Genomic DNA, 17,648 nt, shown 5'->3' with positions numbered 1-17,648 from the left:
GCACTGTATATACATGCATCATCGGGCACGTGGATATTAAATTATCTGGCCAGAGTCCCAGTGTGACCCGCCCGAAGGTGTTGGAGTGCAGTACATGAGCCATAGGTATTAACATACCTATTCGGGCACGGTCGATTAGTGATTAGCTCAACCGTAAAGTGCGCGAAATTATTCGAGCGCCGGACACAAGCACCGACTGAATAACCCATTCGGGTGCAGGGGGTGTCGTAATGCCCGTAATCATCTAATGCGCGCGAATGTGGGGCACAAGCAATTCTTGTGAATAATACGTGCACTTGTATCATGTGTCTGCATTATAGGAAGCCAGCAATACATGCTGCATATTCTAACGTGAACTCGACCCGAAGGTATCGGAGCAAAACTTGTGAACTATGCCTGCACCTGTATCAAGTATCTGCCTTATAGCAAGCCAGCACATACATGTTGCATGTTTGTATGGCGCGAACTCGCCACCAAAAGTATGGCACCGCTTTACATGAGCGCCGTATTTACGATACACATACAGGCACGGGGAGCGAGGGGATTCGTACCATAGAATACGAACCCCGTGCCAGGTCACGCGAGCACCGCCCCAGATTAACCCTTGAGGTGCGGGGGCCCAAGCACAACTATGCGCTCAGCATACTGTGCGTGCCCACTTGTAATTTTGCTATTTCTGACCCTGCTCCTAGCTGTATGATACGCGTAACATCATACCTACCACAAGTCAGCACTATTGGCTTCGTTCGTGACTCGCACAACTGTCCCCTTTACATCACGCGACAGTGGCCCCCAGCTCAGCGTATGGAGCAAAAGGCCACAACGTCAATCTACCGGCCCCAATATACGCGAGGCCAACAACCCGTTTACGCGAAGCCTCTGTCGCTAACGCCACCGCGCGCCAAGGTAACTGAGCCTGGACGCGAGCACCGTACCACCTAACTCAGGTCAGGTGAGGGCACATGTACTGGAGCGCTGGACGCCCGCTACATGCTACACATGCCTGCGCGGGGAACGACGAAGTTCCTTAAAACAGTAATACGCGCCAACGAGTAATGACCTGAATCGCCTACTGCGCGCGCATCTAGGCACGATCGAGATCTTGAGAACACTGCCTGCACATGAGCTCATAGGCCTCCAGCAATCGTAGCTTGCATATTCATCTAGCGCCAACACGGCCCGAAGGAAATGGCGCCAAATTCGTGGCCAAGCAATCTATGTATCGCGCATCTGCCCATGTAGGCAGCCAACCAATACCTGTCGCCTACTATATAGCCCGAAAAACGACCCGAGGTATTGAGCGCTATGCATGAGCATCACAAGGCACTAGGAGCTCAGTACCGTATTAAATGTTCCAATACAAAATCGACCTGAGGTATTGGAGCGCTTTACATGAGCACCGTATTTACATCACACAAGCAGGCACGAGGCACCAGATTAACCATTGAGGTGCGGGGGGTTTAGTAATGCCCGTGAGCGCGTGATGTGAATAATGCTTGTACTTGTGTCATGTATCTGGCTTATAGGAGGCCAGCCATTACATGTTGCATATTTATATAGCTCGAACTCGACCGGAAGGTATTGGAGGACTTTACGTAAGCACCGTATTTACATTGCGCATTCAGGCACGGGGAGATTAAGTGATTCGGCCAGAATCACAGGATGTGGACGCGACCCAAAATGATCGAACTCTGGTTACCAGCCCCCAAATCAGCAGTCCAGCCGAGGCCCATCCCTTCCGCTGTCTACCTGACCTGCTCGTTCAAATCCCCATGCTAAATGCACTTGGTGCCCCATATATGTCACTTAAGGCCCTAAAGGCAGCCAGCAGTTGCAGCGTGCATATTTATGTAGCGCACTCTCAACCAGAAGGTATGGGCGCAAAATTCTCCTGCACCATGCTGCCCCTACATCAAGCATCGGCCTTCTAGGCCGCCAGCCACTACATGCTGCCTGTTTACATAGCGCAAGACCAACCTGACAGTATAGGCGCATTTCACATGTGCGCCGCATTTAAATCACACATTCTACCGTCCCCGATCTCTCGAGCCCCGCCCCCGGGTGTAGCATCGCATGCCGCCTGTTGTGTTTATATAGCGCGAGCCCGACCCGAAACTATTGGGTCGCTTCAACATAGCCCACATTTTACATTACGCATTCAGGCACAGTGCGGTTGGGAGGGTTGCCCAGAATCACGGGATGCGGGCTGATAAAGCGCGAACCCGACCCGAAATTGATCCCAAGCACTCCCGACATTCGCGCTACATTCCCCGCGTTGAAAACACCCCCAGACCCCACTCGAGGCACGGGGGGGGGAGTTAAATGAATTGCCCAGGAAGAGGACACAACCTCGTGGCCCGAAACATGCTTATGCGCGCCAGAGGCGGCAGCGCGGCCGACGGACCAACTCCTCATCAAGGAGAGTAAGTCATTTTAAATTTTGCCAATTTCGGTATGGAGAGTGCGGGCATTGATCTTGTTACCTCTCGCGTGCCTACGCAAATGCTCTACCCCTCGCACTACTTCCCTGGGATTGACCGGCAAAGTTAAGTTCGGCGAAGTTATGTGTGCCAATTAGCTTGCAGCCTGTTGTATTTATATCGCGCGAGCTCGCCCCGAAGTTATCAGAGCGCGTTAAATAGCCCGTAATAGCATGCCGCCTGTTAGATTCATATAGCGCGCACTCGACTCGAAGTTATTGGAGCGCTTGAAATGGCCCGTCTAAGCATGCCGCCTGTTGTAATTATATAGCGCGCGCTCGACCCGAAGTTATTGGAGCGCTTGAAATGGCCCGTCTAAGCATCCCGCCTGTTGTATTTATATAGCGCGCGCTCGACCCAAAGTTATTAGAGCGCTTGAAATGGCCCGTCTAAGCATGCCGCCGATCACAGATAAACTCACATGGGCGACAACGGGCCCGCGCGGGACCGTGGAAGGCCCCCCGCATTGAGGGGCGCGGCAGGCAGGGAGCGAAAGGAGTCCAGAGCCCAGAGATTAGGCCACCGGCCATTGGTGTCCCTGACCCGTGCCCGAGGGGAAGCCAGGCCTGACCTGGACCTTTGCAGGGCAGCAGGCTCCGTAAGAGTGTAACCTGCCCCCGGTACCCGCCGACGCACACGCACCCCGCGTTTATGAAGATATGCTGTGTTTCAAAACCTTTAGCATATTAATAGATACTGTAATTTACGGTATAAATATATAGCGTTATTTCAGCAAAATTATTGATATCCCAGCTAAGACCATAGCTGGGAAACATTCCGCATGCGTATGGGTGGCTTTCTCTCTTTTCAGGCCGCTCACGTGGTTTGTTTGCATACCTTGCCTGTGCGGCTTTGAGTGACATGGCACCAAGAGCAGCAGACACATCGCAATGGTCGTCGTCTGTGAATTCATTATATAATCCAAAGTTAATTAACCTTGAGCAGATGACGCCATCTATCCTCTTCCCATAATGGGAGGCCACATCTAAAATACAGTCTGGAACCCCAATATTAAAGAACATTTTTGGTTTTAATCATTCACTATGCGACAAGCTCGGACCCGGGAAGATTAAGTGATTTGCCCAGAATCACCTGCGGTTTACCGAGACTCGAACCCACTTCCCCCAGGTGAGATGTCGTGCGCCCTAACCATTAGGCCAACTCTCGAGCGACATCGAGCCGGGCGCAGTTCCACGAACATTTCAGCGTGCCAGTGAACGGAGACGTGCACAATACTCCAAACAGTCATTCTTGTAAATAAATATGTTCTAAAGAGGAGAACTTACCGCGGAGACGGCGTCTGTGGGTGTGTCTCTGAACACCAGGGTCCGCTGAAGTTTTATATAATGTCAGGGCAGCGGCTTTCGGTTTCATTTATCTGCTCATTGCAAATTTTTTTTTTTTTTAAAGGCATGAACTCTTTCCTTCCTTTGGTAGGAGGGTGGTCTGTTAAATTTCACATTTAACTGGGCGAATGCCAATTTTCCAGCAAATCTTTCTAGCTTCGTCAAGAATTTAAAACAAACAGCATTTTTAGGATGCTTTCAAAAGCCTCTGTGTGAATAGGGCCAGGTCCTTGCACATTTTTGTATGTTTATATTTCACCAACCTACTGCTTACAGAGCATGGGGTGAGGCTAGGAGCTTTGTTCCAAGTCGGACTTATGCCAAATAAAGGTTCTTAAAAGCAGCATGCATATGGAAGTTTCTTCCCTTCTACTCTGATCTCCATTCCATTGAAGATGGATGTTTCCCTTTTTTTTACTCACTGCATAGTTCTTCATAACACTATGAGGCTAATTCATGAGAAGCTTACGCCACCGGAGCATCACTTTTTTTCATGCTCCGGTGGCGTAAGCCTCTCAATCGTATCTATGAGGAGGCGCAAAGCCACTTTGCATGACTGCATGGCCTCATAGACATGGAGGAAGACAAAGCAGCGCGAGTGGCTGCCTTGCCTTACTCTGCGTCAAAGAGGCCCAAGGCTCTCATGAATAAGCCTTGGCCACATTTATTACGAACTGGCATAGGTGTGAGGTGCAAGTCTTCTAGGTGTGCTGCCCTACGCCAATGTGAAAGGGCAGGAATGCACCATATTTTATGAGAAAAGGTGCACTCTTGTTCTTTCTCCCTGCGCTCCTGAGAGTCAGAGCACTGCACCAAGTCAGGGAACTATAAAATCAGCTGTAAAGGTAGATTTGATTAATGTGGTCAAATTGAAAACAGAATTGGAAGAAATGATAAGTGGAAGTTTGGATCTAAATGAAATAGACACCTATCAATCAAGAGAATCGGTATTTATGACCAAACATGTCAGCTGGAGGGCAAGGCATGCTCATGAGATATAACATGAGTTGGCTCAAAAATATGATGTTAATCTTGGACGAACAAAGTCTTTGCTGAAGAGCCATAGCTTGCTTTCAGTGACCTAGATAATGAATATTTGAGACCTTCTTGACTGAAAACACAAATTCGAGAATTAATTGCAGGCATTAAAATTTGGAGCACATTAGATAAGTGGGAAGACAAATGATCTAAGAGAAAAGGTTCTAAAAGAGCAGCAGAGAACCACGTTCTTTAAGCGGAAAGAGTGATGGGAATTGGAGTTTATTCACTATGAGAAGTGCCTAGTGGGGGTTATGTACATGTACCTTGGAGTAGAAGTGATCTTGCTGCATTCACAAATGACTTCCAGAGGTTGAGAGAGAAGCCTGTAGAATGGTACAAACAGGCTGATTGCTTTGTGAAGATCTCAACAGTGTTGTGGATCGACTAACATGCTGTTTGCAATTGTGATCCCTAGTGATTTGTGGTCTGCATGTAAAATAGTTATAGAATGACCTGAAGGTGAACCCAAGAAAGACTCAGTGATGCATGGTCTGTCACCAGTGGTGATGAAGACATTTGACCAGGTGAGTACATGGTTAAAGGCTAATGTGACTCCATAGGATATCGTTTGGGCTAAGATTGATAAAACAACTCAAGAACCTAAAGAGACTATTCATGCTAATTATGAAAGGTTGTTACAGGATTTCAAACAGTACAGTGGGATGGATACACTTGAACCAAAGGATATGGGACAGTTCGTGTCTAGATTTGTAACTGGGTTGAGATCTGAAATTAGTATGATGGCCAACTCCACCAACTCCAAGGAACTTTTCAGTGTCATTCAATAATTCACCAACCCACGCAGCAAAGCCACAGACATCACCCCATCCCAAGACCTCTGCGACAAGCTTGGAACCTATTTTCACCTCAAGATCAAAAACCTGTACGACAACTTCATCGACCCACCACCAGGTGCCACAGACGCCCCCGCCCAGAAACACCAGCCAGCCAATCATCTCCAACTGGACACCGATCATGGCCGATGACACCGCCTCAACCATGAAAATCATTCACTTAGGGGTCCCCACCGACCCCTGCCCCCCTCACATCTACCACAGAGCAGCGGCCGTCATCACACCCGAAGAACAATGCACCATCAACACCACCTTCAAAACAGGCACCTTCCCAGACGACTGGAAGCGCGCAGAAGTCAGACCCCATCTCGCTCCTCCCCTTTACAGCCAAAGCTGCAGAGAAAACAGTCAATAGGAAACTGACACAATTCATTGAAAAGAACGCTGTCCTCAACCCGTCCCAATCTAGATTCCGAAGCAACCACAGCACAGAGACCGCCCTACTCGCCGCCACAGACGACATCTGCACCCTTCTGGACCAAGGCCACTCCGCAGCCCTCATCCTACTCGACCTATCAGTGGCCTTTGACACCGTCTACCACTGCACACTGGTCGCCACACTACACAATGCAGGCATACAAGGAACAGCCCTGGACTGGATCCGATCATTCCTCACTGGAAGAGGCCAAAGGATCAGACTCCCACCCTTCTTCTCCGACCCCACGAACATCCCATGCGGAGTCCCACAGTGTTCATCACTGAGCCCCTCCGTCTTCAACATCTACATGGCCCCCCTCGCAGCCATCATCTGACAACACGGCCTCAACATCGTATCCTACGCCAATGACACCCAGCTCATCCTCTCCCTCACCAAAGACCCCGTCACTGCCAAACTCAACTTCCAGAAAGGAATGCAAGATGTCGCAGTCTGGATGACCAACAGCTGCCTGAAGCTCAACGCCGAGAAGACAGAAGTCCTCGTCCTCGGTACTACCCCTTCTGCATGGGACAGCACCTGGTGGCCGACTGCCCTCGGAAGCCCACCAACCCCTCAGACAACGCCAAGAACCTCGGCATCGTACTCGACTCATCACTCACCATGAACCAACAGGTCAATGCCGTCACCTCCAGCTGCTTCAACACCCTCCGTATTGTCCGCAAGACCTTCAAGTGGATCCCCCCTGAGTCTAGGAAGACAGTAACCCACGCACTCATCACCAGCAGACTGGACTATGGAAACACACTGTACGCCGGCATCAACAAGTCCCTACTCAGCAAACTCCAGACAATACAGAACACCGCCGCTAGACTCGTCCTCGGCATCCCCCGACACAAACACATCAGCCAACACCTACGAAGTCTTCACTGGCTCCCCGTGGAGAAAAGAGTCACTTTCAAAATCCTCACTCACACGTACAAATGCCTGCACAACAATGGACCCAAATACCTCAACGACAGAATCAACTTCCACGTACCCAAAAGAAACCTCTGATCTTCCAACCTTGCACTGTCCGAAACCCCCCGCATCCACAGAGCCAGAACAGGCGGGAGATCATTCTCTCACATTGCAGCCAAGACCAGGAACGAGCTACCGGTAGACATCAGACACGCCCCCTCCCTGAACACCTTCAGGAAGACCCTCAAGACCTGCCTCTTCGGCTAAAATGATCTGTGGACCCACCCCCGGCGCCTTCAGGCCCTCACGGGTGAGTAGCATGCTTACAATTCCCTCATTGATTGATTGAACAACATTTGACTTCCTTACAGAATAAATCAGTTGACGAGATTCTGGAGGACACCAAGTATTGCAGCGATGAGATTGAGATGAGACGTAAAAGGATGAAGGAAAAGCTGATGTTGGTGCAGATGAAAGCTGCTCAGAGGGAAGCCCAGGTTCAACCCTATGTAGGGAATGCGGCTTCGGTGCCAGGGACATGCCAAACAGCAGTTCAAGGGCAACTGGTGGAGGATTACAGGGACAAGAAAGAGGCAGGGGTATTTGATAGACCCAAATAATGGAGTTCATAGTACTACTTTAAAGAAGACCAGCCCATGCCACTACTGCAATTGGTTGGGGCATTGGAAGCATTGGAAGCGAGAATGTTGTCTTAACCCTGCAAATCAGGATCAAGGGAATTGAATCTGTTACAGGGTGATGTAGTGCAAACTCAAAATGGGCCTAGACCAAGATCTCAAACTGTGGGAGGGTCTCAAGGTCCCGTGAAGCAAGTACCACAGTCTCCGATGCCACAGCAGGCCTTGCAGAATATGTCCCATAATAACGCTACATTCCCCCAATTCCCTATGTTTGAGGCTTCCAATAACTATGGCACAGACCAGTTCTTATGGTGGTGCCTGAGGGGGGACGAAGACTGCACACTTGGAGCAAGCTTAGAGGTGGAACAGAGTGGACCAGACGTTGATACTGATGTAGATGGCCGCAGTCCCTTTTCTGACTGACACTGGTGCTATCCGCTCTACTGTGAGATCAGCAGAGGTCCCAGACCTACCCCTCTCGGGAAAACAATCCAAGTTGTAGGAGTTGCAAATAAGAGGATGTCACACATCTGACACAAAAAATACCTGTGAAGATAAGAACCTTTGAGGATACTCATCAGTTTGCGGTGTGTGATTCAACTCCTGTGTGTCTCTTGGAACATCACCTGTCATGCAAGTTAAATTGCAGCATATACTGTACACCAAAAGGCATTGAGCTTCAGACAAATGATGAAGACATTGCATTTAAATTGGCAATTCAAAATTTGAGTTTCCCTTGATTTGATTTCAGGATAACAGCAGCAGATGTTGTCTGGGATTTTTCGAGAAAGGATATTTTTCTTATTAAAGGAGTTGAGCCAGTCCGTATACAAATTAAGCCCAATGCTTAAAATCCAAGAACACTGCAATATAATCTGATGCCAGAGACAGTTGTTGTCAGGATATTTCTGGGAATGGTGGGCTACTGTCGCCAGTAGATACCCAGCTTTTCCCTAGTAGCCAAACCTTTGCAGAGGTTGACGTACAAAGATGTGTCTGATCCGGTGCCTTGGGGCAAAGACTGTTTGAATGCATTCCTGGAGTCGAGCGAGAGTCTCTGACGTGCTCCTGCGCTGAGAATGCCTGATTATAACAAAGCATTTTTGCTCTTTTCCCATGAAATAGAGGGTTGTGCTCTCTCAGTGTTAACTCAGAACAATGGAAGTGCCAGTAGACCAGTCGCTTATTTCTCAGCTACTTTAGATCCAGCAGGATCTATGTTGCCTGAATGTCTCAAGTTCGTTGCTGAAACAGGTGTCAGCATAGAGAGATGTCAAGGCATCATGATGGGTCACCCTTTAGCTGTCTATGTTCCACATTCTGTGAAATTGCTGTTAACAAGGTCTCATACCCAGCATTTGACTAATAGTAGGCATACGAGGGACGAACAGGTGGTTCTGGCTGCTGAGACCATTACTTTGACAGGATGCTCTATACTCAATCCCGAGGTGCTACTGCCTCTGTCTGATTGTATTGGGGATGAAAATGAAGGCAGACATGACTGTCTTGATGTCACTAAACTATGCACGAAACCCAGCCCTGATATTACAGACGAGCCATTACCCGAGTCGGACCAAATCCTGTTTGTGGATGGTTCATGTTTAAGGGATCCTGAGGGAAAACTAAGGGCTTGAGGCGTGAATACGATGGACATTGGACCGAGGAACTAAAGTGATGAAGAAAATATGGAATGCTACATGCCGTCTAGTGGCACAAAATTGTATTTATGAAGAATTTTGAAATAAGAACAGGATATGAATCCCGGTGGAATACAACACTGAAATATTGATCAAAGCTGATGAAGTCCCAAATGGGATGAAACGAGTTGGCTGGGCTGAATGGACTGCTTCTGTCAATTTGCATTTGTTTGAATAAAATTGGATTCTAAGAAACTCGCAAGACTCCTGAATAACTATTCTATACTGAATGATGATTATTTGACCTATTGCTGGAGAAGAGTATATTCATCTGTGATTTTTGAATGGACAATCTTTCATACAGTTTGACACTCCTTTTCAATTAATGTTTTGACCTTGTCTTTGGGTGGCTCCTTGGCAGTGGGGTTACAAAAGTAGAGTGTTGGAGGAAACAGAACCCTTATTAATCCCACACCAGTGTGCCATTTCAAGCCTGCATTGCCAGTGTGCTATTTTCTAGTCTGACTAAATCCCGTTCATGGATGGTTCAGGTTTAAGGGATCCTGAGAGAAACCTAAGGGCTGACTGCTGTCTGTACTGTTTCAGGAGTGGTGGAAGCTGCTTGGTTTCAAGGAGTATTCTTCGCAGAAGTGGGTGAACTGATTGCCCTAACACATGCATACTGTGTTTCAGACCAGCTGAGAGTGACAATATTCATCAATAGCCAATATGGGTTCTGTGTGGTCCATGACTTCGGACAGCTATGGTCTCAGAGTTTTTTTTTACCTAGTTGGGGTCTCCAAAACACCAATGGAGAAGCTGTGAGAAAACTGTTGGAAGCCTTACTGATGCCTCAAGAGATTGCTGTTGGTAAGTGTCCTGGCAACTGTAAGGGAAATGATTTTGTTACAGTTGGAAATCGTTACTCTGATGATGTTGCACATTACTGTGCATTGAATGTTTGCACTTTCAATGGGGAGTACACAAATGCAAGAACAGATGAGACCAACTTCATCCCTTTGATGACAGTTGCTAATACTTGGGATGAGGTGAAGAGGTTATAAGAGGAGGTTTCTGAGGAAGAACAATTGGGTTGGACTAGAGCAGGATGTGTGAGAAGAGATGAGGACATTTGGGTTTCAGACAATGGACATAGTCTATTGTACCTGATGGCGACACATATTTATGGGCCGACACATGTAGGGAGGGATGCAATGGTGAGATTATTCATGCAAACATGGTTTAATTCAAAATTCTAAGTGATGTCTGAGACATTGTGTCATGGGTGTGTGACTTGGCAGCAAAACAATGTGGGTAAGAGAACTGCTGTTACCTTGAGCTACATAGGGAGGTCAGGAGGTCCTTTTAATAAGATGCAGTTGGACTTTGTCGAGATGCCTGTATGTAATGGATTGAGATACATTTTTGTGGTGGTGTGCATATTTTCTCATTGGGTGGAAGCCTATCCTAAGAGGAGATGTGACAGTCTCACCGTAGCTAAGTTACTGCTTAGGGAACTCATTCCAAGGTTCGGATTTCCAACTACTTTAGAGTCAGACTGAGGAACTCATTTTAATAATGAGGTCCTGAAATTGTTATGTGCAGCATTTCAAGTGGAGCAGAGATTGCATTGCAGTTATCGACCAGAGGCTTCAGGCAAGGTGGAGCAGTTAAATGGCACTTTGAAATCTAGATTGGCTAAAGCATGTGCTTCGACATCTTTGAAATAGCATGATGCTTTGCCTCTTGTGTTAATAAGTCTTCAGAGTATCCAAGACGGAAGCAGTGGACTATCGCCACATGAGATCCTTATGGGGCGAGCTATGTATTTGCCTGCTGTGCTTGCCAACATTCTTGTGAACATATCGGATGATTTTGTGCTTGACTAGTGTAAAAGATAGTTTACGTAGTTCATTCTGTGTCTCACCAGGTTGAAGCAGCAACTGCACTGCCACATCAGAAGCAATGTCACTACCTAAACCCTGGAGGCTGGGTCGTTGTCAAGAAACATGTGAGGAAGAACTGTCTTGAGCCTCATTGGCGTGTCCCTTCCAGGTGATTCTAGTTATAATGACTGCTGTGAAGTGTGGTGGCCTTCTGAACTGGGTGCATGCGTCACACACTCGTAGGGTCCAGTGTCTCCTTGATGAAACAGCTCCTCTTCCAGAAGAAACACTAGTGGTCGTCGAAATGCCTCGGGAGAAGGTCAGTCAAGCTGTAAGGTAACACACAGAGTCTGAGACAGCACTAGAGCAAACCTAGGTGGGGTCCAGAAGAGCAAGCCATTGGAGCTGACTCAGGTGAAACTGGTGCAGTAGTGGTGAATGAGCCAAGGCCTGACCCCGTGGTCCGACTGCTGTAGGACCACAAGTGAAAGTGGAAAAAAGCCAGCCGAAGGAGCAATCGGGGAAAAGTCTGTAGTTGTCCTCTGAAAGAACACTTTCATCTATAGCTGAAATGTCAGAATTGGAGCAAAGTGGAAATTAAGGTGAAGAGCCTAGTCTAATAAGATGCAAGAGATCTAGGTGCCTTGTCTGAGGTACTCTCCTCCTGAGTGGACTTGTCTGGCTGCGGATGACGACAAGGGAGACTTCTGGAAGTTCTGGACTGATAATAGAGGATTTGTTGAAGATTCTGGGCAGATGAGGGCTAAGCTTCGTTAGGAGATCAACATTTACACACAGACTTGTCTAGATGAGATTTTACATTAAAGGTTTATGCTACATTGCTTTATAAGTGTATAGATACTATGGAAGCGAGGGATGGCTATGCTTGAATGCAGTTACCTGCTTTGGCAACTGAAGCCATAACCTACCACCATCTTCCTTTGAATATGGCATTAGCTGTAGTTTGCTTCTTAGTATATTTTATGGAAACGGTCATTTTAAGTATTATTTTTCAAATTATGATCTGGTTCTTTCAAAAGAGCCACTGTTTAACAGCTAAATTTGCTGGTAGATATTTTGTTTCAACTTAGACGATAGATACAGCTTATGCGCATAGGCATAATTTAACGTGTGCCTTCTCTGACATTGAAAAGAAATTCATAGATCAAGTAGAAGATAGATATAGGGCCGAATTGATGGATCCAGCAAAGGGAGTTCATGTTCAAAATTGGTCGCAAGAGGAGTGGGAACATCAGACAACAGGAAACACTGGGGCATTGTCAGTGGATTGGCAACATCGGGGTAGATTGTGTGCACATCTTGACAGGAGTGACTACAGTTCTCTATTTGTAGGGAAGAGGGAATATGATCATATCTTTGAGATTTGAGGACCCTGGAAGTTGTTTGTGGATGGAACTGATCCAGTGATTACTGGAGCTTATTTTGTTTGTGGGAAGAATGCGTATTTCACACAGTCTAGCAAATGGTATGGTATGTGTTATTAGGTGCAGTGTTTTTGAAGACTTATCATGTGGAAGATTTTGATTACCCCGGCTGGGAAGAGAAGTCGAAACATTGACATGGATTGAGTGCTTGAGAGATTGTGGGAGATTTTTTTGGAGCTATAATTCCGAATGGAAGGGTGATACTTTATGATATCAAGATCAGAAAGTTGTCTATAGAAGTTGATAGGTTGTCTACTAATACTGCTGGAGCTTTCTTGCTAATAAATACTGAGATGGTTTTATAGATATAAATAACATTAGAGACGTCCAGAGGTATCTGAGTGGTTTGGCAGCTTACTGTGTTTGGGATTCAGTTGGAAATGGATGTAATGCTGTTGGTAGATGGTTTGTGAAGCTAGGAAGTGGTTTAGTTGGTTCTATCTTGAAGCCTTTATTAATAATTGGCTTTTGTGACCTACTCTTAGTGGGAATGGTGAATCAGTTTAGGAGATACAAGGCAAAGAAGGGAAAGACTCGAAAAAGGGAAGATCTAGATTTGGAAAGGGCTCAAAATGAATACTATCATGATATGAAGCATTTGGAGGAGTTCAAACGAAAAAGAATTGCAACAACGGTTTAGGATAGTTCCTCTGATGAGATTATCTGATAAGATCAGAAGATTATGTGACAGCTCGATGTGCCTTCAGAGGGTAGACTAAAAAAGTGTGAAATTTATCCCACTTGAGAGATGTGATATGAGTGCATTATAATCCTATATAGTCTGCGCTCACATATCTTCCTTGTGACTAATGTCATTAATGAGAAAGGTGAGGAGTGTGGCTCAATGGTTAGAGCGGCAGACCCTGAAGCAGAGTTCTGGCCAGGGACCAGGGTTTGATTCCCGCCTCGGCGGGGCTCGGGCTCAATTTCCTCGGACCTGTCTATTCTCGCCTTGGTGCCTATTCTAATCACGGGCCCCACGCTGCAACTCTGGGCAATAGCTTGCTTAGCCTCCACACCGGCCCAAACAGTGCTAAGGATGCCTGGCTTCACCCTGGGGGTGCCCAGGAGTGGACACTTCACAAGGAAAGCCAGGAGGGGTTCCACAGCGGTATGAGTATCAGCGCCAGGAAACCGCAAAGGCGACACCGCAAGGTGGCCGTCTGGTGACAGTGCGCTCTATAAATACCTTTACATTTACATTGCATATGTAAAATATCCCCGCAAACTACTGCAACTTATATGTGTGTTTAGAGATGTAACTGATAGGATTGTGGTGCTTACGTATTAATATTTCATGAAAGGTGTTTGTAAACGTGTTCATGGATAAGTGATATAGTGATATGTCTATTAAACAAATATTCACATGTTTAGGAAATCAAACTTAATAATTATGTCACTACTGTATTAATTTCCGCATCAAGAAATTAGATGTATTTGTGTGTATAGAAGTGCACATAATACAACCCATGCACCTGCCAATTCTGCCTAACTTGTGGGCCTGATATGTATTTGGATTCAAGCTCAAGTTCCAGTATAACATTTTAATTCATATTTTATTCTTGCTGGAGAAATATTGCATGTATTTTACATTCCCACTGCAAGTGGACAAGGCTTTGATAGTTGAGAGAAAAGAGTATTTGTTTTTAGTAGATAGTAAGGTATGTGAAGCAACAACTGGCAAGAAGGAACGCGATAACAAGATGGGAGGTCCATTCCCATGGGAGAAGGAGAAGAGACCAATGACGGCTCAAGCAACATTTCATGGAAATGGAGAGGTGGTGAAAGAAGCCAATGTTTGTTGGTAGCATGGAAAATTACTGAATAAAGTTTGTGGGACGGGCCTTGAATGTAACTGGTGTTTATGATGCAATGTAGTGAGGGATTGTTTGTATTTGTCTTAGGAGACCTTGAGGTACAGACCTCTGCCGATTAATGTGGCTTCCTGCTACTTGATCTATGTTGGAGTTCCTTTTACGGAGGACTTTGACTGCTGACAGCTTTCATACTTTACCTTACATTTCTGCTTTAGTTTAGGGATGCCATCTTTGGAGTCATGTAGGGACATATAGTAGGGTCATGCTTATCTTCAGCAACAAATTGATGCAGTCTAAAGCTCAATTTTGTTTCCTCATTACTTAAGTAGCTATAATTGAATTAGTTGTTTTCTTTTTGTTATATAGAGTAAATTGCTTTAGAAGATTCGGCTTCATACTATTTGCACTGTTTTTCTATATGATAATGCTTTGATTGGTGTATATTAACCTGATTTTTAATTTGAAATAAACGTACTAATTTGTCGAACTGGGTTATTGTGTAACCACACGGGTCACATTGTAGTCGAATCTTGATTTGAAAGTGATTACCCCTTTACCTCTCATGCACCACAAGATGATTGTCGACTAAGTGTTATTGTGTAAGAAGGCCCAGGCTATTTCGGTTGATAGCTATAGAGGACGGTTGTACACTTGAAGTAAAGGGAAATTTAGAATCGAATCTAGAAAAGCCTAGATCACAGGATCAAAAATTGGTGAAGTAATGGAGTTCTGGTGGCGTGCGTGGAAAACAGCGGCAAAGGAGGAGTGGGTATCAATAGGGTTGTGTGCATGAGTATTATGTTTAGATTGCAGTGAAAAGTTGATTGTGTGATGTCTGGCGGAGATGTTGTGAGAGTCGTGTGAATGTGGTGATAAATTGTTGTTGAAGGTGTTATCGGGTCTGCCGTGACCTAAGATCCCGGGATATATAGTAAGGTGCAAAATACACCGTGTATTTGGCTGATGGGTCTTTGTTGGGTTTGTCGTGAAACGTAATCGACGGCCCAATTGAGATAGGGAATTTTTTGTGAGTGGGATAGTGGGATAGTTGTAAATAGTGTGGTGGACCGTTTTGCAGAGAAGGGAAACCATACTGATTCAGGTGATTCCCCACTGGTCGAGATTTTATTTGTGAATGCGTTTGTTCTTTGGGTTATTGAATTCTATTGATTCTTTTATTGAAGCAGACAATTGTTGTTTAAGAGAATGTGTGTGTGCAAAGAAAATTGTGAAGGAGAAGCCAGAGTGATGTCAATGTGTTCAGCGCTGGAATAGGTTTGTTGGTGTAATGCCACATTGAGATTGGTTGGACTCATTTTTTGGCAATTATGTTATTGTTGGGGGTTATACTGCTGTAAAACTCGAAAAGTTTGAATTTGAAGTTGAACTGCACTTTTCTAAAGACGGAGGTAAAATTAGATGTTTTAGAGTGATCAGAGACATGGTTCGAGGAGATGTGGAAGTTCCTACTAGGATGGGTGAAGAGGCATCACCAGAGGATAAGTCAGCTCACTATATGGCTGCAAAAGTAGAGCTTCATATTCTTATTTGGCTTAAAAATTGGCACAAGTTCATTGAGAAAGAAGGTGCATTAACATTTCCATGCAATAGTACATTCAATTTGAGAATGATTGACCATTTGAGGGGGATGTTGTTTGCGATGAAGCCCCTGCCAAGACCCACACAGTTTGAAGCTCTCAATGCGTGGGTACGGTAGCACATGTAAAAATGAGAGACTAATACAGAGGAGGAATGACAAAAAGCAATGCATGCATTTGCATATGCGAGATGGGATGAACATCTAAAGAGATGGAGAGTAGACCTGATTGAGGGAGCGAGATTGTACCCTGCATTAGTGACTGATGGAGGCTATATGGGGAAAGAGAGGAAGAGAAGAGGAGAAACCAGAAGGGGAGAAGGGCATGAGGACAGTGATAGTGATGCCAGTGATAGCTTGTTGGATGGATTGTTGGCAGAACGTCCACCTCCATATAGCCAGTCACATCCTAGAAGTGGGGGCAGCCCAGATACCACCAATGATATTGGAAGTGCTTTGGCACTGCTGGCTCCTGATCCTGGTGTTGTGCGGGTTATATCAACAGGAAATATACAACTGTGGTAAGAGAGGGTATAGGAACATGTACCCTGAAGCCTCAGGACCTTGTAATCTTGGTTCAGCCTCAATGATTCCAGATGCTCTTACGTTACCGGTCGCCATTTATGTATTTGTACGTTTTATATAGCGCTAGCTAGACCCTAAGTTGTCAGAGCGTTTTACATGGTTGTGAGCAAATCTGGTAAATCAGGAACACCATAAACATATGAGGCGAGACTCCAATAGATAATAGTACGCAACAACAGCACAGTAACAAAAGCCATGATGACAGATTCAAGAGGATCAGTAGACAGCATAAGCAAACAAGCAAATAGCCGACTATGACAAAGGGTTGAGTCCTGAGCACGAGCATAGCATTGTTCCCATCTATGATCCAAACTCAGCTGGGAATGAGACTCAGAGAACACCCATAGTTAAAGAAGGGAGAACACCACAGGAAAGAACAAACAGTCTTAAGGCGAGATTTTTCCCATTAACGCAGATAAATGCAAATACCCCTTGTGCAGCGACCGTAAATCCCTCTGCAGTCCTGGTTGGGTTGGGACCCATAAGGTCCTTTATCGGATTAGCAGGTATGGATTCACCTGCATGGAAAACACTCCCTAGAGTGCTTAACCATATTCCTCGAAAAACTGCTACCACACGGAAGACACCTGAGAGTCACCATATATTTGATTTCCTGGCTTAAGAGACATGTTTGAAAGAACATAGTAATGCTGAGGGTCAGAGAACTGAACCAAGTCAGGGAAGTATATAATCAGCTGTAAAGGTAGATTTGATTAATGTTGTCAAATTGAAGACAGAAGAGGATGAAATGATAAGTGGAAGTTTGTGTCTAAATCAAATAGACACCTATCAATCAAGAGAATTGGTGTTCATGGCCAAAGACGTCACCAGGAGGACAACGCAAGGTCAAGAGAAATTATATGAGTAGGCTTAAAAATATGATGTTGATCTTGAACGAAAAAAGTTTTTGCAGAAGAGCTATAGGCTTGCTTTCAGTGACCGGGATATTAAAGATTTTAGAACATCAGGACCGAATACACAAA

At 45.6% G+C, this 17,648-nt stretch overlaps 1 long non-coding RNA gene across 1 annotated transcript in view; it reads right to left on the bottom strand.

Annotated features, from left to right (window-relative positions):
* Positions 1–3,872, bottom strand: part of LOC146861390 (uncharacterized) — an 83,297-nt gene extending 79,425 nt beyond the window's left edge. The window contains exon 1 of the long non-coding RNA XR_014979255.1: positions 3,767–3,872. This is a non-coding gene — a long non-coding RNA (uncharacterized LOC146861390). The remainder of the gene's footprint in view (positions 1–3,766) is intronic.
* Positions 3,873–17,648: the final 13,776 nt, after the last annotated feature.

The sequence above is a fragment of the Triturus cristatus genome, chromosome 3_1, assembly GCF_964204655.1.
Source record: "Triturus cristatus chromosome 3_1, aTriCri1.1, whole genome shotgun sequence".
NCBI lineage: Eukaryota > Metazoa > Chordata > Amphibia > Caudata > Salamandridae > Triturus > Triturus cristatus.
This window is presented reverse-complemented; position numbering and strand designations above follow the sequence as displayed.